Source organism: Gymnoscopelus braueri (assembly GCF_963280865.1).
Source record: "Gymnoscopelus braueri genome assembly, chromosome: 22".
In the NCBI taxonomy this organism is placed as follows: domain Eukaryota; kingdom Metazoa; phylum Chordata; class Actinopteri; order Myctophiformes; family Myctophidae; genus Gymnoscopelus; species Gymnoscopelus braueri.
In genome coordinates, this window is record NC_137624.1 from 10,241,646 (window position 1) to 10,262,379 (window position 20,734).

At 42.1% G+C, this 20,734-nt stretch overlaps 1 protein-coding gene across 2 annotated transcripts in view; it reads right to left on the reverse strand.

The window, feature by feature from the left end:
* The window catches only part of sema4d (sema domain, immunoglobulin domain (Ig), transmembrane domain (TM) and short cytoplasmic domain, (semaphorin) 4D), a 71,513-nt gene extending 54,544 nt beyond the window's left edge, over window positions 1-16,969 (reverse strand). For both annotated transcript variants that reach the window (XM_080418579.1, XM_080418578.1), the window contains exons 1-2: window positions 16,893-16,969; window positions 2,298-2,417 (exon numbers count right to left, since the gene is read on the reverse strand). The gene's annotated coding sequence lies outside the window, so the exon portion shown is untranslated. The remainder of the gene's footprint in view (window positions 1-2,297; window positions 2,418-16,892) is intronic.
* Between the last annotated feature and the right edge of the window lie 3,765 nt (window positions 16,970-20,734).

Sequence of the window (20,734 nt, forward strand, 5' to 3'; positions counted from 1 at the left end):
GCGTCCAAAAGGAAGAGCCCTGTCCTCCCTGTATAAACCTTAAGTAGTTCCACATGGGATGGGGGGGCGGGGGGGTCTTTTGTTTGTGGTCATTATTAGCATGGGGTGAGGTGGAAGGGGTTGGTTGGGGGGCTGGGGGGCATGTCTTCCAAACTTCCCTCACTTCCTTTTGGCACGACATTTTTCATTCTTCTCCCCACTGACCCGACAATCGGCCTACAACACTGACTAGCATCTATCTAGCGAAAGGGACAAAACAATGAAGTGCACCCCCCCCCCCCAACCAACCCCGTCCGTTGCTGGGATACCTTTGATCCAATGGGGGCAGCTTGTCAACAGCATCATTACTAAAGCCTGATTTATGCTTCGGCGACAAAGTGTCATGCGACCTGTCGCTCGACAAAAATACGATTTTCAACTTTATGTTTTGTCGAGCGGCAAAAATAACATACTTAAGACGCTTATGGCTGAAACATAAATGAGGCATTAGAAACTCCCGACTCCCATCCAAACACCGCTCTTCTCACATGGATAAATAGAGACTCTATCTAAAAGACATCTTACAGCTGCTTCTCAAAAGGGAAGTTTCCAAGAACACATTTTTCTCGTTAGACCCTCTGCCTTACATCCAAGTCATTAGTCTTAAGCTTTGGCTCCTTAAACTTGTTATGCTTCCTCAAGGCTGAAGTCATAAAAACCTCATAATTTGCAAGATCCTTTCTGGGCAAACGTTAACACTGCTCTCCTCCACGAACCAACTGGGTTTGAACAGATTTAACAGGGAGGACACCCTGTGGGTCTTAATGTGAATGTTACATAAAAGGATGGCGTGCTGAGCCTGTGCTGTTATTCAATATCCTCCGCTGTAGCGGCGCCCAAACCGCACTGCGTGCCTTGCAAGGGTTAATGTATCTCACTCTCCAACAACAGGTGCAGCGGTGGTTTTTGTGTGCGGGTGTGTGCGCGCCTGTGTGTGTGTGTGTGTGTGTGTGTGTGTGTGTGTGTGTGTGTGTGTGTGTGTGTGTGTGTGTGTGTGTGTGTGTGTGTGTGTGTGTGTGTGTGTGTGTGTGTGTGTGTGTGTGTGTGTGTGTGTGTGTGTGTGTGTGTGTGTGTGTGTGTGTATAGGACATAGTAAGAGATGAGGCTGATCATAATGAATCAGCATAAACGAGGGCACGCTGCAAACTGAATGCAAAAAGTAAAGCATCACACTTTTGTTAAACAACATCCGGCTGGAAAGAGCACTTTACACGCACGCACACACACACACACAAACAGACAGACAGATGCGTAGTCTCCCACATTTGGCATAGGACCTAACAGCCTCTGCAAATTAGTCAAATATAAAGCAGAAGTCCTCATTTCCCCACTTCCGTTTTGCCTTGGCAGTCCCGCAAATACATACTGGAAACCAAATTAGTCGAAGCCTATCTAGCTAGCAGCTTTGCAGAAATTCTTATAGATATTTTCAAATGCATTTTCGTGAACATTCTGTCGTTATTGGTGGAATACAGAATCTCTGCAGAATTTGAAGATCGTGGAAGAGATTGTCTGGCTTTTTTGTAACCAACATCCGGTTAGAAACTTCACTTTACACCCACACACACACACCTCTGTCTGGCTTTTTTTAAACCGACATCCGGTTGGAAACTTCACTTTTACACCCACACACGCACCGCTGTGGCAGGTAAAAAGCCACAGTCGCAGGCAAACAGCAGACATTCTTACCACGCCACTGTGGCAGGTAAAAAAAAGCACAGATGCAAAACAGACATTTTGAAGGAGCTGCTCTGATCGAAATCTCTCTATACTGAAGCTTACAGGAAAGGAAAGGTGATAAACACACACACGTCACACATACATACTGTAGTATACCTATACTCAAAACCTTTTAAATGACTGCGTTTCATCAGGAAAGCAAAGACCAACGAGTACCAGAAGCAGCAGTGAACATACCAGCAAAGGAATGCAAATCAGCCCCCGATGCAAATGGCATACATCTTCAGGGGCAAGACAGACGCAGTCTTTATACAACCAACCCCCCACCATAGGACGCTTTTCTCTGTAGTATAAGAACCCCCTCCCCGCCCCATTATCCCACATTTCTGTACATAGTCCAAGACAGACACACACACACACACACACACACACACAGGTCCAGGAGAGTTTCCAGAGTGAGAGCAGCATGCATGAGGACACACACACACCCACACACACAGGAACATTGTGATGACGTTATCCTAGGCAGAGAACACGCTATACAGTGAAAACAAACACCAAACGTCACAAACACTCACTTGTCCGTCATGGCTTCAGCTGGCGAATATTGATTCATTAAAACTGCTCTTCACTCGTCTTCACAAGAGGTGGAAAAACTGCTGCGTTTGAGTCCCCAGGGCAATGTGTGGAACACCGTTCTGTAGGAGGAGAGAAGGGCAAAGTATGTTAGAGCAACGTAAACATTCATACGTGTTTAAGAAGCCTCCAATTGAGTCAAGGCTTCTTGATAATACACACATTTTAACTAAAATATGATTATTAACCACTTTAGGTACTAGGTACCCCAGGGGTCTAGCTTTGGCACCCTCCTTTTTTTCCCTCTACACACCAAATCTCTTCTCAGAAAATAGCACATCTACAATCTCACACCGTGTTGTGTTATGATGCGTTGCAAGCTTGTAGATCTGCTATTTTCACCAAATGTTCACTTATTAGACAATCTTAGAATAGAGATGCTCGGGGGCAAGTGGTTAAACCCCATCTTAACCCTAACTTATATTATAACCATATACACGATGGGTTTGCCATTTCCGATCCCAAAATCGGGATGCCAGTTTGAAAGTGGTTACTATATTTTAAAAGGTGATTACGCGAATTATTACTGGATGTATGCAAAAGACAAGGAATCCACGCCACAGTTAAAAGGACCCCCCAGGTCCTCGGCTGTGTCCAGATCTGTTATAGACACCAAGCTCCCTGGAACACTTTACTTCACCAGGGGGGCACAACAATGAAAAAGCCAGGGCTTGAGCACAAAGGCCCCCGGGAAAACAAACCATCACTATGACTGTGGCTAACTTTGCAGCCATGCCTCACTTGCACACAATTAGCCTAGCGAGGCTTGGTCTCTTCACTTTCCGTTTCTGGGTATACCGTTGCTACGGTTACCAAAGCAGCCAGCCAGAAAGTGAGCATAAATTGAGCACACACAGAAGATCCACCAGCCATCCACTTCAACCCCATCTGCACTTAGTAAAACGTATCCGAGTTGCAACTGTACTTGGTATGCTCTTTTTATCTCCTTACCAAAAATAGCAAGCTAGATCTGCTATTTTTGCCGACGTTCCCACTTCCCCCCAGAATAGGGATGCTGGGGTTAAAGAGGCTATCAAGCAGACGGCACAAGAGGCAAGATGAAGGGACCTACAGATTCACCACTGGGTTCTCTTGAGATCCAATCACACGTGCAAATTGCATTATGTGATTCCACAACGGAGACGATGACGACAATGTCGCATCACTGTTAGCTGGTTCACATCCAGTACAATATCAGATACGTGACACAACATTAAAGCATGAATAATCCGTTCGGAAGCTCATCCAGTGTTTAAAAAAATGATAATATCTAGAACACATGGAGATCAGATTACATAATGCTGTATATTTAGGAATGCAGACTGGACTGCACATTTCCATAGGCCTGTGTGTGCACTGGCAGCCTTCTGACTTTGGAATATTCAATTCACTGATGCAATGAGTCTACGATGAATGCAATTGCTGTATATCCTGTGAAAAATGCATCAGCAAAAACCTGGGATTAGCCTATCAGCAAAATATTAGAAACTTTTTCATGTCAAGGACCACCAAAATAATATGTATTTGGCCGCCGACCCCCATCTGAAAATGTTTTGTTCCAGGGACCCCCCAGAAGCAAAGAATACAGTTAAAAATGTTCGCTTTAAAAAATATATATTCAAAGATTTGCACACATTTTCACGATTTTTCAAAAATAGCAGATCTACAAGCTCATAGCGCGGCACTCGGTGCCGCACTATGAGCTTGTATATCTGCTATTTTTGAATAGCCAAAGTGTAAAATAATGCTTTTTAGCTCAAATGAAAAAGTGACACAGATGCGTTCCAGGTAAGAATGGGTTAATGTCCGCGCAAATAGCCGTTGTAAAGGCATCGGTTTCTGCTGTGTGTGACATCAGACAAGAGCTCGATCAACGAGAGAGAGAGAGAGAGAGACACACAGGCGACAGGGGGATAGAGAGCGGGAGAGCTCAATCTGTGAGAGAGAGAGGCAGGGAGCGAGTGTGAGAGGGGAGAGCGTAAGCGAGCGAGCCGATTTCACTCACGTCATTACCTGGCCAACACGCTGGGTAGGCAAAACCTTAACGCACTGATCGAAAAAAGCGATATGTTGTCATCGCGATAACCAGTGCAAATGCCAGGCAAGCTGATAAAGCGCAGAGTTTTCTGCTTGCAGATTATAATCTTCTGTGTCCACACAGCACATTGACATAACACAGACTTGCCCGTAAAAGGATCAATCAGATAATCAGAGATAGGCTAGATTAACTCTCTCTTCTTCACCCTGACGGCAACGCACGAACAGCTGATCTAGTACAGAAATGGATCCCACATGGCTGGCTCTGTGGTCCAGAATAATCCAGAAGCAATTCGTTAAGAGTCCTTAATGGTTTTATGGAAGTCAGATGATACGGTTACCATAAACTCTCCAGAGAGGGCGTGGCAGGCACTGCCCCATCCTGAGTGGCCTCCATCCCAGACAGCAGGGCTGGGCAATAAATATATTGAAACCTCTATTTAAAACCAATAACCGACTTAATGTTGCTCATGTAGGTTAATCTAATAATCAAGACGTTTTTTTAAAATATATATATATATATATATATATATATATATATATATATATATATATATATATATATATATATATATATATATAAAGAATCCCTACATAACGAATCGACACGAAAACATATTTTTTTATAATCGATTAGACTGATTAACCACTTAACCCTCTATTTTACTTTGTTGTACAAAAATTGAGAAAATAGCCAATCTACTAGTACAAGCTCATCCCTAAAGTCTCCAGAGAGGGCGTGGCAAACAGGCCCCCATTCCAGACAGACAGTCACTTGCAGCCACAGGCAGTCTGTCTGGGTAGAGGGCGAGCTGAACCCCCCCCCCCCCCCCCCCATGCAGACTTGTTAGGTATCTCCGCTTTCTCTCTCTCCTGTTGCGTCTGGTTTTTTTTGTGTCTGCTTTCCTGTTTGTCTTTTATCCGCCAGTCTCATCCGTGTGTCTCTCGACTTGTGCTTTCTGTCAAACAAACACCACATTATTACTCTTTCGCCAGTCTGTCTGTGCACAGCTTTGCACGGCTAAGAACAGGCAACATTTTATTTAGGCCCATTTCCTCTGGTATCATTCAATTGCATTGTTCTCATAAAGAGCGCCATGTTCACTGTCATTATTCGAATCATTATCATTGCCTTAAGACAGCCTTCGTAGACAATTCCTGTATTATGGGCTTGTGAAACTAAGCAACAATAAACATCCCAAGTCTCTGCCAAAGAGTTTATCTCAGGTCTTCAGCATAAAAAGGGCAGGCTACCCCGGAACGTTCCGAATGCCATTTCCTCATACAACCATAACGGTTGAAAAATATGCAAAAGATTCCATGAGTTTTACATAATGCGGTCAGAGACGCAACAGTAAACGTTTTCTTTAATATGGAAAGATAGGCCATGCAGTTTGCATGTCATGCGCTTAGTGTTTTCCTTGTGGAAAGAATGCAAAGCATGACTGGGCTAAAACAAAACGTTCGTCTCTCCAATCAAAATCATATTCACCACCACCACATATACAGTACACTAAACAATAATCACGCAGTACATGGATACTGAAAAGCCTGGTTTAATACTTAAAACACAATGACTTCTGGATCCAAGGGTGAATAATAAGGTGTTGGCACAATCCAAAGCCATGGCCGTATCTCTGTAGGTGGTAGTTAGCTGCCACATGAATGACAACAGACTGGTGAGGATCAGGACCTGCTTGGAACCATGAAAACCAGGTCCTTTGAAGTTGAGCAATAGCACTTAAAATGACATGTCAGCTAGCTTTGATCCATCTACTGCATATTCCCTCGTATTAGAGCATCAGTCCTTTGACAGGGCAAGCTGAGCTCACAAACAAGCTAAATAAATGGTCCTCCTCTTTTAGTGTCTGGGTAATGAGAGCATAAACCACAGGCACACTGTAGGGGAAATACAAATGTTCACACTGGGAGAGCCGAGTTAAACACGTTACTTCCCCTCTTAAGCTAGATTTACGAGCTGCCGGGCACAGCCAGCTAATTCAAGAGAGAAACTTGTGGATCCATCCAGCAGAATCCCACTAGAAACAATGTCATACGTTATGAATATTTTCTTCTTCTAGCATTTAAGCATCTACACAGCTCAGCTGGTAGCCCATATCTTGAAATTGAGAGACAATATTATTTAGCAATAACGGTCTCAATTTTGCATACATGTCTGTATTTCATCAACAGAAAACACAGACCCGTTTCTACTCACATAGCATCAGAGATGATCATTCCACCATCGACCAGAGCACTAAATTATTCAACATCAAGTGAGGGATTTAAGTAAAAATAGCATGCACTTGAGGCGTGAGACTGTCTCCACTCTGCACTGCACAATCTAAACACAATCAAAAGTGTTATCCTTTGTCAGCTAACAAAGGAAGATTCTGTACTCCTGCCGGGCATCCACACAAGCTGTGCAAGACGTGAATCTTACCATTCTGTCAGTCGGGTTAGGCATTCTTCCAGGTATATATAGATGGAGATGCTCCACTCTCAACCCAGCCCGCCCCGGTCAGGGTGTCATTACTCCCAAATATTTCTCTTGACAGAGATGATGAAAATGCATAATAAGAGCACAAACCTCCACCAAGCCTCGACTGTCACCCCCCCCCTCCTTATTTGCGCTCTCTCATTTTCCCTTTCTCAGAGCATCCCTCCTGCTGTCTCTCGCCGTGTCTCTCCCGCCTTCCCTCAATAAATAATTACCCTAAACAAACAGCAGACAGGGCTGAAAATCATAAGACGGTAGGTACACTTGCATCACTCACACACACAACCCACTTTTTCCCCCCCGAAACCCCACGGCAGCAGCAGCATCAGAATGCTTCCCACCTCCTCCTCATGAAAACCATCTGAGACAAGACGAGTCCATCTGCCATGTCACAGCGGTATAAGCCACACGGTCACCAGACCAAGAGGAGGACGGTAGCCATCAGACTGTGCCTCTGGACAGCGTCAATGCAACACACAATTCCTGGAGAGGGGGAGGGGAATTGAGGAATGGGGGGGGGGGGGGGGGGGGGGTTAGAGGGGGGAGGGTTGAGGTTATGGGTGTGTGTGTGTGTGTGTGTGTGTGTGTGAGACCGTGCGCGCGTGCGTCTTTTGTATTGGGGGGATTTTGCACTCCTTTAATAGGCGATACAGACTGCAGATCGAGCAGCTGACCCCTCGGCCATAGGTGACACTGACGTATAGCTTCTGCTGTGCATAAAATTGTGATTCAAGGCAGTTGTGTGTACATGCATCCTCTCGTCCACGTGCTACTGAACAGATGGTTTCGTACCTTTTTAGGCAATGCCTCATAGACGCTGTGATATAAGTGTGTTTTCACCATACGGAAAAAAAATAAACACTGAACTACTACCCACTAATTAACCGCTTAAGCGCTATTTTATGCTTTGGTTATTTTTGTAAATTGTCGCCTATATACACCCATGCCAAAAATAGGGCTGCCAGGGTTCATGTGGTTAATAATTTCAACACTGTACAATAAAAGATCCCCCAGAACATCGTCTTTATCTTCACAACTAGAATTCCCATTAACCGCTTGCCAAGCCAGGAAACCCATCTCTGGACGACGGCTTCCAACAACGAACTTAATAAAAGCCGAACGATCACATAAGAACATTTTCTCCAGTCAGCTGTGTCAGATAGCAGTGGGCACCGTGGTAACAGAATGTACTGTATGTGGACTAGCTCCCCACACACACAATACCCTTCCAGCTCCCTGCTCCCAGCCATGCTGCTGGGAAGCCTTTCAAAACATCAAGCATGCTGTCAATAGCACTGCAGCAGCGCTTCAGTTAACTTTTTTCTACACTGCAGTGCCCTGTCGCTCTTGGCCCTGCTGTGGCAGCGGCCTTGTCGTCTTTTCAACAGTTCTCTTAAGTTTTCACGAGGAAATCTGGAGTTACGGCAACCCTCTGAAAGTTAATCCTGAAAACCACCAAGGGGTGGTGGTTTCAGTGTTTATTCCAGTATATTTGTACAAAGGACAGCCATATTTTGAGGAAAACTATCTTCTTGAGCATGTCTCGTTGATGTGGCTTTCACCGAACATCTGTCAAAACATTTCACTTGCTCATCTGCAGGCTGCAGGTTGCCAATGTGCTCCTTTTCATTTCTTAATGTAGCCCCTGAAACCATCAGAAATAGCCTATTTCAATGTGTCATAGTGGTAATAATAGTTCAATTACTTTGACCAATAAAGCAATGTAAGGCCTTATTCTGAATAAATGATATAATGTACAATGCTTTACCTTGTTTTCCCCCTCCTATCAGCAGCAATAAAATCCAGCATCCCCCTTGAAAGTCAGTACAGTATTTCTATGTTGACATATGCATGACGTTAGGAACACAGCCTTCTTTGCGAAAAAAAAAAGAAGGCTTAAATAGGTATCTTATTTCCAATAACGTTTTATCCTCCATATCAAACAACTCATTTGTCATATGACAAAACAAACATTGCAAGGACATCTCAGGAATGCTGAAATTCATTTGGGCAGACAGCACATGCACACTAGCTATCTACATCTACCTTTGCTTGGAGCCAGATGTTACTCCTTGTCGTTGCCCAAGGGGGTGGGGGGGCTAGGGTGTGGCAGGACAGGGCTTGTGTATCAAAGGTGGTTGATCCAGATCCATTGATCTATATGATAAGACCAAATGGCCTGTAGGTCGGTATAAAACACTTCAATGTTATAGAGTTCCACACTGGCCTGGCACCTGACTTCACCAACTGGGTCCTGAGTTACTGCTTTAGATGTAGGCACATGAGTCATATTACACAGAATACACACTATATCCTCATACTATTCTTTCTAGTCAACTATAAAGGGTTTATAAATGACAGTTGTCATGTCAGTAAACTATAAGGGTTTATAAATGACAGTTGTTGTCATGTCAGTCACATTTTCCATTAAGTAGAGGTATAAAATAATAATAAATGAATATTACATGATGAGACAGATAATTAAACACTTTCAACCTGACATTCCTATTTTGGGCATGCCATTATAGGCGGACGTTTTCACAAAATATAAAATAGTTTCAAACATTTTCACAATGTTTTAAAAAAGTGGCAACTGGCAATAGCTACAAGCTCATAACACATCACATTGTGATGCAATGTGAGCTTGTAGATCAAGCTTGCAGATAAAAAAATAGAGAGAATCAACAGATGGGATGAGAAGGAGTGAACCATATTGTGCTGTGTGTGTCTGGTCTCTTATATAACATTGTTTACAGTGTTTTCCACAGCAGGAGGTAAAGTGCTACTGTTTAAACACTCTAAAAGCCATTTGCAGATTTATTGCACTCGTTTTATACCAGGTAAGTTGACTGATGCCAAATACCCTCGCATGGCCAACTTGTAGAATAAAAGGCCCACCAAGCTGACTTGTTTGGACTAAAGGCCTGTCCACAGTACACACACCAATTAAATGTTGTTTTATCTCGAGTGGATGGCGGTGGAGTCCGCACCACAAATATAATGATAAATGACAGTGGTGAACGATATGGTTGCTTACTTGCTTTCAGAGCGATTTGACGAACGATAGAAGCACTGACAGCCAATCAAAATCTAACCAAACTTACATGTTCAACACATCACTCACGTCACATGCAACATGTTTACAGAATGTGGATGCTCACACCATTATCATCCTACGTAGATATCGTTTCAGTTCTCATTCTTGGTGTGGACGCCGGCCCTTAACTGTGACTACTAGTAACTGACCTGGGGCCTGTTTCACGAAACCTAGATAGCAGATTAACCCGAGATTTATCAGCCATCCTGAATGAATTTATCTTGGCTTAGCCATGAATCGGTTTCATGACTGAGTTATCTAACCAGATTAACTTAGCCAGTTATCCTGGATATGTTTATCCATGGCTCGGTTTCATGAAAGCAATGCCACATTAGTTAGCCTGGTGTCTTTACTGTTCTTTAAGCATCAATCTGATCACAAACCAATACATTTTTCATACTTATTCCATTTCTATGTGTTTATGTTGCCTTATTTTTATGAGCCTGTATTAAAATAACATAGACCACATTGCCATTAAGTGTCCACTTAAGGCCCGTTCATAGTCCCTAGATGGGTCTAAAACGTGCGTCAGGGGGTGAGGGATTCCGTCCGTTCTTTACGACGCATGCATAGTCGCTCACGTTATTTAGGGGTTATTTTATTTATTTTAAAGTGTACAGGCGTAATACACCTATCATCCACTAGATGGCCACTAGTATGTACCGCCGTACCCATAATGTTGCCATGTCTACTTATTATAAGCGACTTTGGGCTTATTTTTCTGTAAAGTTGCTTGTAAACAAACAAGTAATTTTGTATTGGTGGTTGCGGTTTTATTTGGGCTTGTTTCTAAAGTGTAGTTGCTTATTTGGGCCAATTATTATTTAAACCAGTGATTCTCAAACATATATTGTAGATCTGCTATATCCTAGTCGATTCTTTTGGGCTTGTTTTCATAGACCTGGTTGCTTATTTCTCTCACAAAACCTGGCAACACAGCCAGCTGCTGGCATCAGCGCAGCTAACAACATGAAGCTACCATTGTAGCATCTAGCCAAAACAACGCAATAAAAGACACAAACTAGTCCACAAACTAGACAAAAACAATGGTTGTCTACAAAACGTGAGTTTCGACCCCTACTGCACTGTGCTATATATGCTATATATTGTCACAGACCGTGGATCGACGGGTCTATACTTAAGTACATTTACTCAAGTACTTCCACCAACCAACGTGGGTCTTTTTTTTGGAGAAAGAGGGCCCGAGGAAAACTTTTTTTCCTTATACTGCCAACGGGTTCCACTGGTACTACAGCCAACGTACAAACGAACGTACGTCGGCCTGACGGTGAATGTTGACTGCACGGACGGAAATCCTGGAGCCGTAAGTGACGGAGGGGGAGACAAAAACGACGACGCAAGGAGCGCTGGCGCTAGTTACGTATCCTTACGTCCGACTATGAATGATACTTAAGCCCTATACTTCATTGTACTTCAAATAACGAAAATATATTGGTTGCACAACCTCATCATGACAGCTTGTGAGCTTGTAGATCGATTCGGCTTTATAGACTATATTTAACAGAAATATTTATATTGCTACCAATATGTAGTATGACACCTGAATTTACCCACGGAATAAAGGTCTATATATTGGTCTACATTGAGCTGTCCTGTGCTCTCATTGGCTGTAGCACGGATCTCCTCGGGGTGCGGTCACAACCCTGTTCATACTGTATCATTTCCAGTCGGCGACAGAGCCAAATATCAAACCTGCTAGATACCTAGAAACGCTCGGGGATGGATCGACGAGCGCTAGAATCGCGGTCGGAACTTCTCGCAGTACGTTTCGCACACAGCGAGCAAAACCACGGAGTGCGAAGCCTGATCTTGCGTCAGATCAGGGATTTGTCGGGAGTTTTGCCAAAAAAGGTCAGCGATAGCATAATCAGGGAAATCTCTTGCAGTGTGTAATAGCCCTTCCTAGACTACAGATGTTTAACTCGCTGTGTGCATTAATGTTATCAATCCGTTTGATATATTCTCTAAATACGCTTGGATGGGGTTATTCACTGCACCTCAACTGGAAAGACAAAAACTAACATCATTGTCATTCCACCTTCACGTCAATATTGCATCTGTGTGTCCCTTTTTCTATGTGTGGTTGGCTTTCTGGTCACTTCTTCTCATGCTCTGATTGGCTCAGGCTGAGCAGCCTATCAGAGAGCTCCGCTGCCAATTCAACATGCTTAGTCAGGTGATCGGACCACGCTAATGGCTGACTACCGGCAACGGCGCGGGACACGACTCAAAAACTACAGCCAGTTTTCATGCTCACATGCCGGCACGACTGCCCGTTGTCTGCTTTAAATACTAACCCCTATAGCCTACGCTTCTTTGGCATCTATTAGTAGCCCCCTATTTTTCCCTGTACACCAAATCTCTTCACTGAAAATAGCACATCTACTGGTAGTTCTATTATATTTGACCCCAGAATAAGGATGCTAGGGTCATTGTGGTTAATAAGAGCCATGCAGTCTGTGAGGAAACCATCGTGGTAATGAATCGTCTCAAATCCATTAGTCTTTATTAAATTACCTGTAAGCACAGGAAAAGCTCACTCAAATGGGGTCTCCCTTGAAACCAATTCATTGCATTTATATACCTACATGATGTCACACAACCTGTATGTGTAATAACATGTGCCATACAACACTGGCTCGGCTCTAGTTAGAAGCAATGTCAACATTACATTTTTTCTTCCATAGGGAGATCTTAAGACTCCAAGACCTAAACAAGGCATGCCAAGTAAATAATCCCTCTGACATCCAAACATGTGCCACTTCTGCACAAAGTTCATGTTCAAAACAAAGCTCCTTTTCAGCCAAGCAGTTCCTGACTGAATTCCCCCATTCCCTACGCATTTTAAATTGATTATTGGTCAAGAAGAATAAAGAGGCTAGCGCTGGTTTGCGTGCCAATGTACGACTAGAGTTAATGTGCCTATGTACGGTTGGAGTGTTCTAAGTAATTCCATCTAAATGTGAATCCTGTGCTTCCAATGAATGACATGAACAGCAACTTTAAGACAGGATAGCTTTTCCACAAACAAATTAAATACAGAAGCAAACTAATTATAGGCTAAAACGAATGTATTGCTTAGCATTCTTAAAATAGAAGGTCCCATTAAATAGTAACATTCAATCACTACCGTTTCCCCCTGACTAAAAAAACTAAACTAAACAAGAAGTAGGCCTAATAGAAGCTAAATCAATACATAAACACAGACCAGTGTTTTGCTATTTGTTTTGCAATTCTCTCTGGCTCTCTCTAATGGACCTTCAAATCATTAGAAAGATTCTTAAATGTTTTTTGGTCACCCTGATGAAGCCATTGTTGCCGCATAGGTGTATTTTTTGCATTAGCCAGACTATTAAAGGCTTTTGAATTTTTCCACAAGAGTGCCTTGGTCTCTTCCCTTTTCTTGCAAAATATTTTGTCACCCACTTAGCCACCAATTAGCACCTTGTTGGAGATTTTTACTCCAGCCAAACGGATGAGCTCCTTTCTCTCATTTGAATATGACTCACTCTTAATGTTTCAAAACCAACATCAAAGTGACAATTTGATAGTTCTAGTTCTGTACTTCCGTAGGCTACTTTTTTAAACATCTTGAGCCTAGACTAACTTCCAACTAACTACTACATGCATTAGTTTCGCAATCAGGGCTCATCTTTTCACAACTTCTTCTACCTACAAATCAAGATAAATGCTGCTTACACAAACAAACAGCATTGCGATAACAAAAGGAAGAGGAATTGCAAAAATGTCTCCTGGTTGGGTTTTCAGTGATAAGACCAAAAGCATGCAGCCTTAAGACAAAGTCAGGGAGACTGCAATGCCTCTACAGCTCAACAGCACGCATCCAGTGGTTTAATGATTTGTCTCCAGCTGGTGAATGATCACACAGCAATATCCTGTTCTAGCCAGCTATCCAGGCCCCCAGGGCTCTGGCTGACATGATTCTGGCATGCCCTCCTCCTGTTGCAGTGCCAGGCAGCCATCATATCGACAAGGTCCTGGTAGCTGCCCCATGCTTCAGCCATGACCCAGCCAAGGACCTGTGGAATCGAACTTGATGAGGCAGAATAATTACTTATTGAGGCCCTAAGGGAAGGCCAGTCATACAGCCTGGTTGAGGGAAGTAGAAGAGTGGGAGGATTTAAATGTCACTAATGAAACTGGAAAATAGATTTAGACAACAAAGTAGCTCCAGTTAGTGAAACACTGAATAGCTTGCATAGTCTCCAACTCTCCCACACTGCTTAAGTAAGGGAAGCTAAATCTGTAGTGGTGCTGGAATGCATTTATTTAACTTGAATGTAAGGCAAGGCAAGGCAAGTATATTTGTATAGCACATTTCAACAAGACGGCAATTCAATATGCTTTATATAAAATAAGCTTTGAGACATTAAACTCTATATTCTTTGTACTTTGCCTCCTCCTTTTATCCCTGTACACCTTCTCTCGTTTTTTGGCCAGTAATTGCGTAAACCAAAGTCTTTTGCATACCCAGTAACAGCTCAGGAACAGGTGTGTTGGTAGAGCAGATAAAATAGAAGAACCCAAACACCGTCTTCACTTGCCTTTAAGCAACAGGTTTTTTGGCCCGCAAATTGCCTATCTATAAGCTCACAATGCCTTGCGGCAAAGAACTTAAGATAAAAAACTGGGAAAAAATTACAAATTACAATACAATACAGAAAGAAAAACCTCAAAAAAGTAACATGAGTCATTCATCAATGCATTCCCATAAGCTTAGACAATGTCATGATGACAAGTGCGTTTGTAATGCATCACTATCATCTGATGTCCAACCCACAGAAAAACTGCAAAATAAGACTACTCAGACAATATCACCACCACCAATGATTCAACACAACCCTTAGCTTCTCAAAATAGTGTCCCTAATTTGAGAGGGAGGTGAACTTGAGAGGGAAAAGAAAGCCAGGCAGAAAGAAAGCAGAATGAATAGAGAGCATAGCCTAGCTACGGTGGCTGAGAGCCACCGACTGCCCTCTTTAGGACAGAGGGCAAGTTGGAATGAGGTGAAGAACTTCCATAACTTCTAATTCCTCCCAATTCATAGTTTACACTAGAGTTTCGGGTTGATTTAGACATAAAACTAGACATGGTTTTATTTGTAAAACACTGACCTAAGACTGACACATTACAGTCCACATCTCAAATATCATGGCGGGGCTGGGTGATGTGGACAAAATCAGTTATCACAATATTTTTTAAATAAAGAACTCGATATTGTGATGAGGATAATATCGTATTGTGATTATATCTTTTTTACGTAAAAAAAAAAGAGCAGATCTACAAGCTCACAACACATCGATGCGTTGTGAGCTTGTAGATCGGCTATTTCACTTTTAATTTGATTTCTAAGTATAAAATAGGGCGTACGTGATTAAAAACAGGTTATGACAACACTTATGCCATATCCAAAATCCCAATATCTAGTCTCGCATCAAGATATAGATATTGACCAGCCCTCATGAGCCCTTTGATTTACTTAGCTCGATATGGTAAAATTCACAAATGCCTTGCTTGACAGAAGCCAGGGTGGACTTTATTAATATGGGACTAAAGGGTAGAGACAGCCAGAGAGCATACAGGTGCTCTTGCCGCCTGCCTGCAGCTCCGTTCTCCGAACAACCCCCACATAAACTGTGGTTAGGTGGTGGATATAGGCTCTTCACTCATTTCAATAAAGGTCTTTTGTTGTTGCAATGAAAGAGCGCCCTTTATTTATGCGTGCCAAGGGTATAGAAGCCCCTCAATGACCTCTGAGTGCCAGTCTGGCATTTAAAGACAGCCGTGGAGAGACAAACTGTTCAGGAATGATTCCAACCACCAGCTTCAAGGACACACACTGGACTGACAGCAACTGCAGTCAAACTTTCAGTTTGAGAGTGAGCTGCAACAATCCGCCACCACCAGCAAACCCCCCAGTCAATTACGGTGGTGGAAAGTATCTAAGTACATTTACTTTAAGTACTGTACTTAAGTGCAATTTTGAGGTATTTTTTACTTTATTGGAGTATTTCCAATTTTCAATACTTTTACTTCTAATCCACTACATCTCAGAGGCAAATATTGTACTTTTACTTCACTGCAATTATTTGAAAACTTTAGTTACTTTGTAGATTTTGATTATTATGACAAAAAAACATACATACAAAAGTGCAAAAGTATTGGCGTCAAAATACACTTAAGTACTAAAAGTAAAAGTACTTGTTATGCACAATATCCCATTTCACATGTCTCCAAATGTATAAAAATCATTTAAAATAGCAGATCTACAAGCTGAGTAAAGTACAATATTTGCCTCTCAGATATAGTGGGGTAGAAAAAGTACAGAAAATTGGAAATTCAGTAAAGTAAAAAGTATACCAAAATGGTACTTAAGTACTGTACTTGAGTACATGCACTTATAGTGACTTTCAACCACTGGCAACAAGTGCAACAACGTGAGATCTTAGTGTGCAGTAAACCAGCCGGTCTGACTGACTGTGTGAGAGAGTAAGAGCAGCACGCCTGTCCTGTGACTCCTGTCCCACCCTGGGGCAACAACCAGGAGGAAACTAAACAACTAAGTGTAGAGTAAACTAAGGTCATCTGAGTAACTAAAGTAACTAAACCACTGTAGAGTCAACTAAAGAAGTGTGCAGTGAACCAGCCGGTCGGACTGACTGTGTGAGAGCGAGAGCAGCACGCCCGTCCTGTCCTGTGACTCAGGAGTAAAGAGACCCAACTTGAATAAATAAAAAACAGCGTTTCAGCATTTACTTTAGGCGATCGGCTATTAAACGGTGCATTCACGTACATACAGTACACACACACACACACACACACACACACACACACACACACACCCCGAACGATCGCACTCACCCGGTGAGAGAGAGATATGATCCTCTTTGTGTCGCCGTACGGTACACACAGACTACAGAGATGACTTTCGTGTCCAACTGGCTGCAAACTAAAGCAAAGGAGTTGGGTTTGTCGCTCCGCTCCAGTGTTGCCAGGTCATGCGAGAGAAATGAGCAACCGGGTTCTATGAAAACAAGCCCAAAAGGAGCGAGGTCAGGACATAATTACATTGGCCACCTCAGAGCGCTCTAACCCTATAAACATTACTATTTGAAAATAGCCGATCTACAAGCAAAGTTGTGAGCTGCTAGTCACATCTGCTATTTTCAAAGACAAATCTTGGGGACATTTTTTTAAATGTGGGAACATTTTCAAATCCACTAAATCGTTTATGGGGGGGGGGGGTCTCTGGCACAAAATATTTTCAGAAGGTTGCGGACCTTCACATATATACAAACACATATTAATTTGTAGCCCTGAAACATGACTGTCGGAGCGTCATGTGAACCATGGCTAATTCATTTGGGATTCCTTCCTTCATTGACATGAAAATGTTTGAGAACCACTGGTTTAAACAACATTAGGAAACGAGCCTAAATAAGCAACTACACTATAGAAACAAGCCCCCAAAAACACGCAACTACCAATATTTACAAGCAACTTCACAGAAAAACAAGCCCAAAGTCGCTTATAATAAGCAGACGCGGCAACACTGCTCAGCTCAGCGCAGCATGGCGGCTGGACGGGGGGATTCAAACCTGTGTGTGTGTGTGTGTGTGTGTGTGTGTGTGTGTGTGTGTGTGTGTGTGTGTGTGTGTGTGTGTGTGTCGTGTGTGTGTGTGTGTGTGTGTGTGTGTGTGTGTGTGTGTGTGTGTGTGTGTGTGTGTGTGTGTGTGTGTGTGTGTGTGTGTGTGCGCGCGCGCGCGCGCGCGTCCATGCGTGCCGTGGTGCGTGTGTGTGTGAATCACCAAACACTTCACACAGATAGGGACGGAGGGGTTGGGCGCAGGCACAGGCAGTGGTGGAATTCAAGAAGTAGCCTACACAAATGTTTTACTTAAGTAAAAGTATCAATACCGCAGTATAGAAATACTCTTTTAAAAAAAAAATCTTGAGTAAAAGCATAAAAGTATTGGCATCAAAATATACTTAAAGTACCAAAAGTAAAAGTACTCATTTTGCAGAACAGTCCCATTTCAAAAGTTTTCAAATGCATAAAATGTGTGTACAAGTCTTTTTGAAAATAGCAGATCTACAAGCTCAGTGTTTTGAGCTTGTAGATCTGCTGTTTTCAAGTAGTCTTTTTGAATAGGGCTGAAGTGCATGGTTAATGCATGTTTTGTAACAATAATCACAAAGTAACAAGTAACTCAAATTGTCAAATAATTGTAATGGAGTAAAAAGTACAATATTTGCCTCTGAGATGTATTGGAGTAGAAGTAAAAGCATTGACAATTGGAGAGACCCCAGTAAAGTAAAAACAAATACTTAAATACAGTACTTGAGTACATGTACTTAGTTACTTTCCACCACTGGGCGCAGGGTGGGCGTGAGTGCATTGAAAGTAACCATGGTAACAAGCAGATCAAGTTCCCCAGAGTCAACAATAAACTCTGAGATTGTGTGAATGCCAAATGGGCACTTTTATTTTTACTTTTGGTACTTTAAGTATATTTTGATGCCAATAATTTGTTACATTTGTACTAATCTCTCCATCAGAGATACGAACTTTGCAGAGTTTACACAAAATACTGTAAAGTTACTGATTCTGCTTCCAGAAGCCATAAGCTTCAGGAACTGTCTTTTTTTTATGTTCACAGCAGTTAATGCCCCAGTTTTTTGTTGCAAAATATTTGTCAGTTTGCTTATTGCATTTCTATTTAAAAAAGACAAAAATTTGACAAAAATGGCTCACAAGAGAACACACAAAGCAGTGAGAATAATGCACATTATTCTGTAACACAGTCTCTCTTATACAACTGTGGGGTGGCAGCCTAGTTTGTTTTGTAAATTGATTATAATTAGGCTACAGTGATGTTGTTTTGTTTTGCATTATCATGCTGAGGGGATTCTCTGTGGATTATTGCCTCAGTGTGAGTTCAAAGGGTGATTGCCATTGAGCAAAGGCTATGCAACTTTCCCCCAATACACAAAAACACGGTGAAGGAAAGACAGACCGACCCTTGTGTGTTATTGTGTGTGTGTGTGTGTGTGTGTGTGTGTGTGTGTGTGTGTGTGTGTGTGTGGGGGGGGGGGGGGGTGATGAATACAATACGATCTTTGATTCACAGAGATGCTACAAGTGTGTTGGGGTTTGCCTCTCTGGTGTTGCTATGCACTGCATGCAGCCAGGTGTTTTTTTCTCTGAATTGTCAATTGTTATTAATTGGCATTGCAGAATACTTAACTTGTTCAAGTAGGAATACTTTAACCCATTCCAATACCTTTCATTTCTTTCTGAAGTATGTAGACTCCACTTCTGCAATATGCCAAAACCTTAGAATACACATATTTGGTATTTTTCACTCCAGTCCCTGGTCAGTGAAGGAGCTTAGAGTAGGCGTAGGCTTAGAGTAGTAAGTGTTGGCTGCATTTAAAATGGGTTTGATACAAAAAGCTGCTGGGTTTATCTTCAATCTGACACGTGTTGGTAAAAGAAAGAACGTGACCGTGAAATATAAAATACTAAACCACTAGATGTTAATGTCATCAAGGGCAAGGTCAGCTTTATTGTCTCACAAGTGGGACATTTGGCTTGGGCTTTCCCCCATGCTGCAAATGTAAGGCAAAAATCCCCACAAAGAACATGCATAGATGTTAATGAATACAATTCTATTGATAAAAAGAAACAACAAAGGTCCATCCTGGCCTTGTTATTCTCCTTATAGAACTATTTAGACCATGGTTCTTCAACAGGGGATCCGGGGGCCCTAGGGGGTCCTCAGAATTACTACACAAAAGGCGCCAAATCTTTGTGTGAAAGATTTTTTACATTTTTTATATTAACCACTTGAACTCTCGAACCCGGAACATTCGCCAAAAATATCCAATTTACAACTTCACAATGTATCAGCTCACAACTGTTGTGAGTGTGTAGGCCTATCGGCTATTTTCTGCAAAGAGGTTTGGTGTAGAGGGGAAAAGAGCAAACCAAGTACAGAACCAAAGGTCAAGTTTGCTAAGTATTGATGGATTACCGGTACATGATGGTTAACTGTCTGACAAAGGCATATTAACATGAATCCAATATATTAATAGAAAAACAAATATGTACAAACAAACAAAAAACGTGAATTTACACAGCACATAGTTGTGATAGTGCGGTCAAAGTCTATGAAGCTATCTATGAAATCTGAAAAAGTTTAATCTGCAACATCATTTTATACAATATGTAGTGTCCTGCTTCATCTCTCTTTCAGCTATAGGTCCTTGGCCTGAGAAAAGTTGAAGACCCCTTATTTAGAAGTTTTATTTAAAATGTCTAAAGCAATGTTACTAACATTTTCTAATTTGAATTTTCTATTCAAGCAATTCAAATGTTATACACTAGGCCAGGAATATTAATGACCAAATAACAGGAAAATGAGACTTAAAAAAGGAATGGTCTAATACTTATGGTTAACCAGTGCCATCTAGTGGAAATGAGGCATAATGGCCTTCATATGTGGCCTCTTGAGGGTTTAGCATATAGGCCTACTGTCTGAGACACAAATATACATCATTCTGCTACAGTAAGGTGCGGGCCAAATACCATCCAATGATTTCATTAAGATATTGGTGCAGTTAACCAGTAAATGTCTTGAAATAATCATGATTGTGAGATGTGATTCTTTTCCCTTTTCATGTGGAAGGCAGATAAGGCA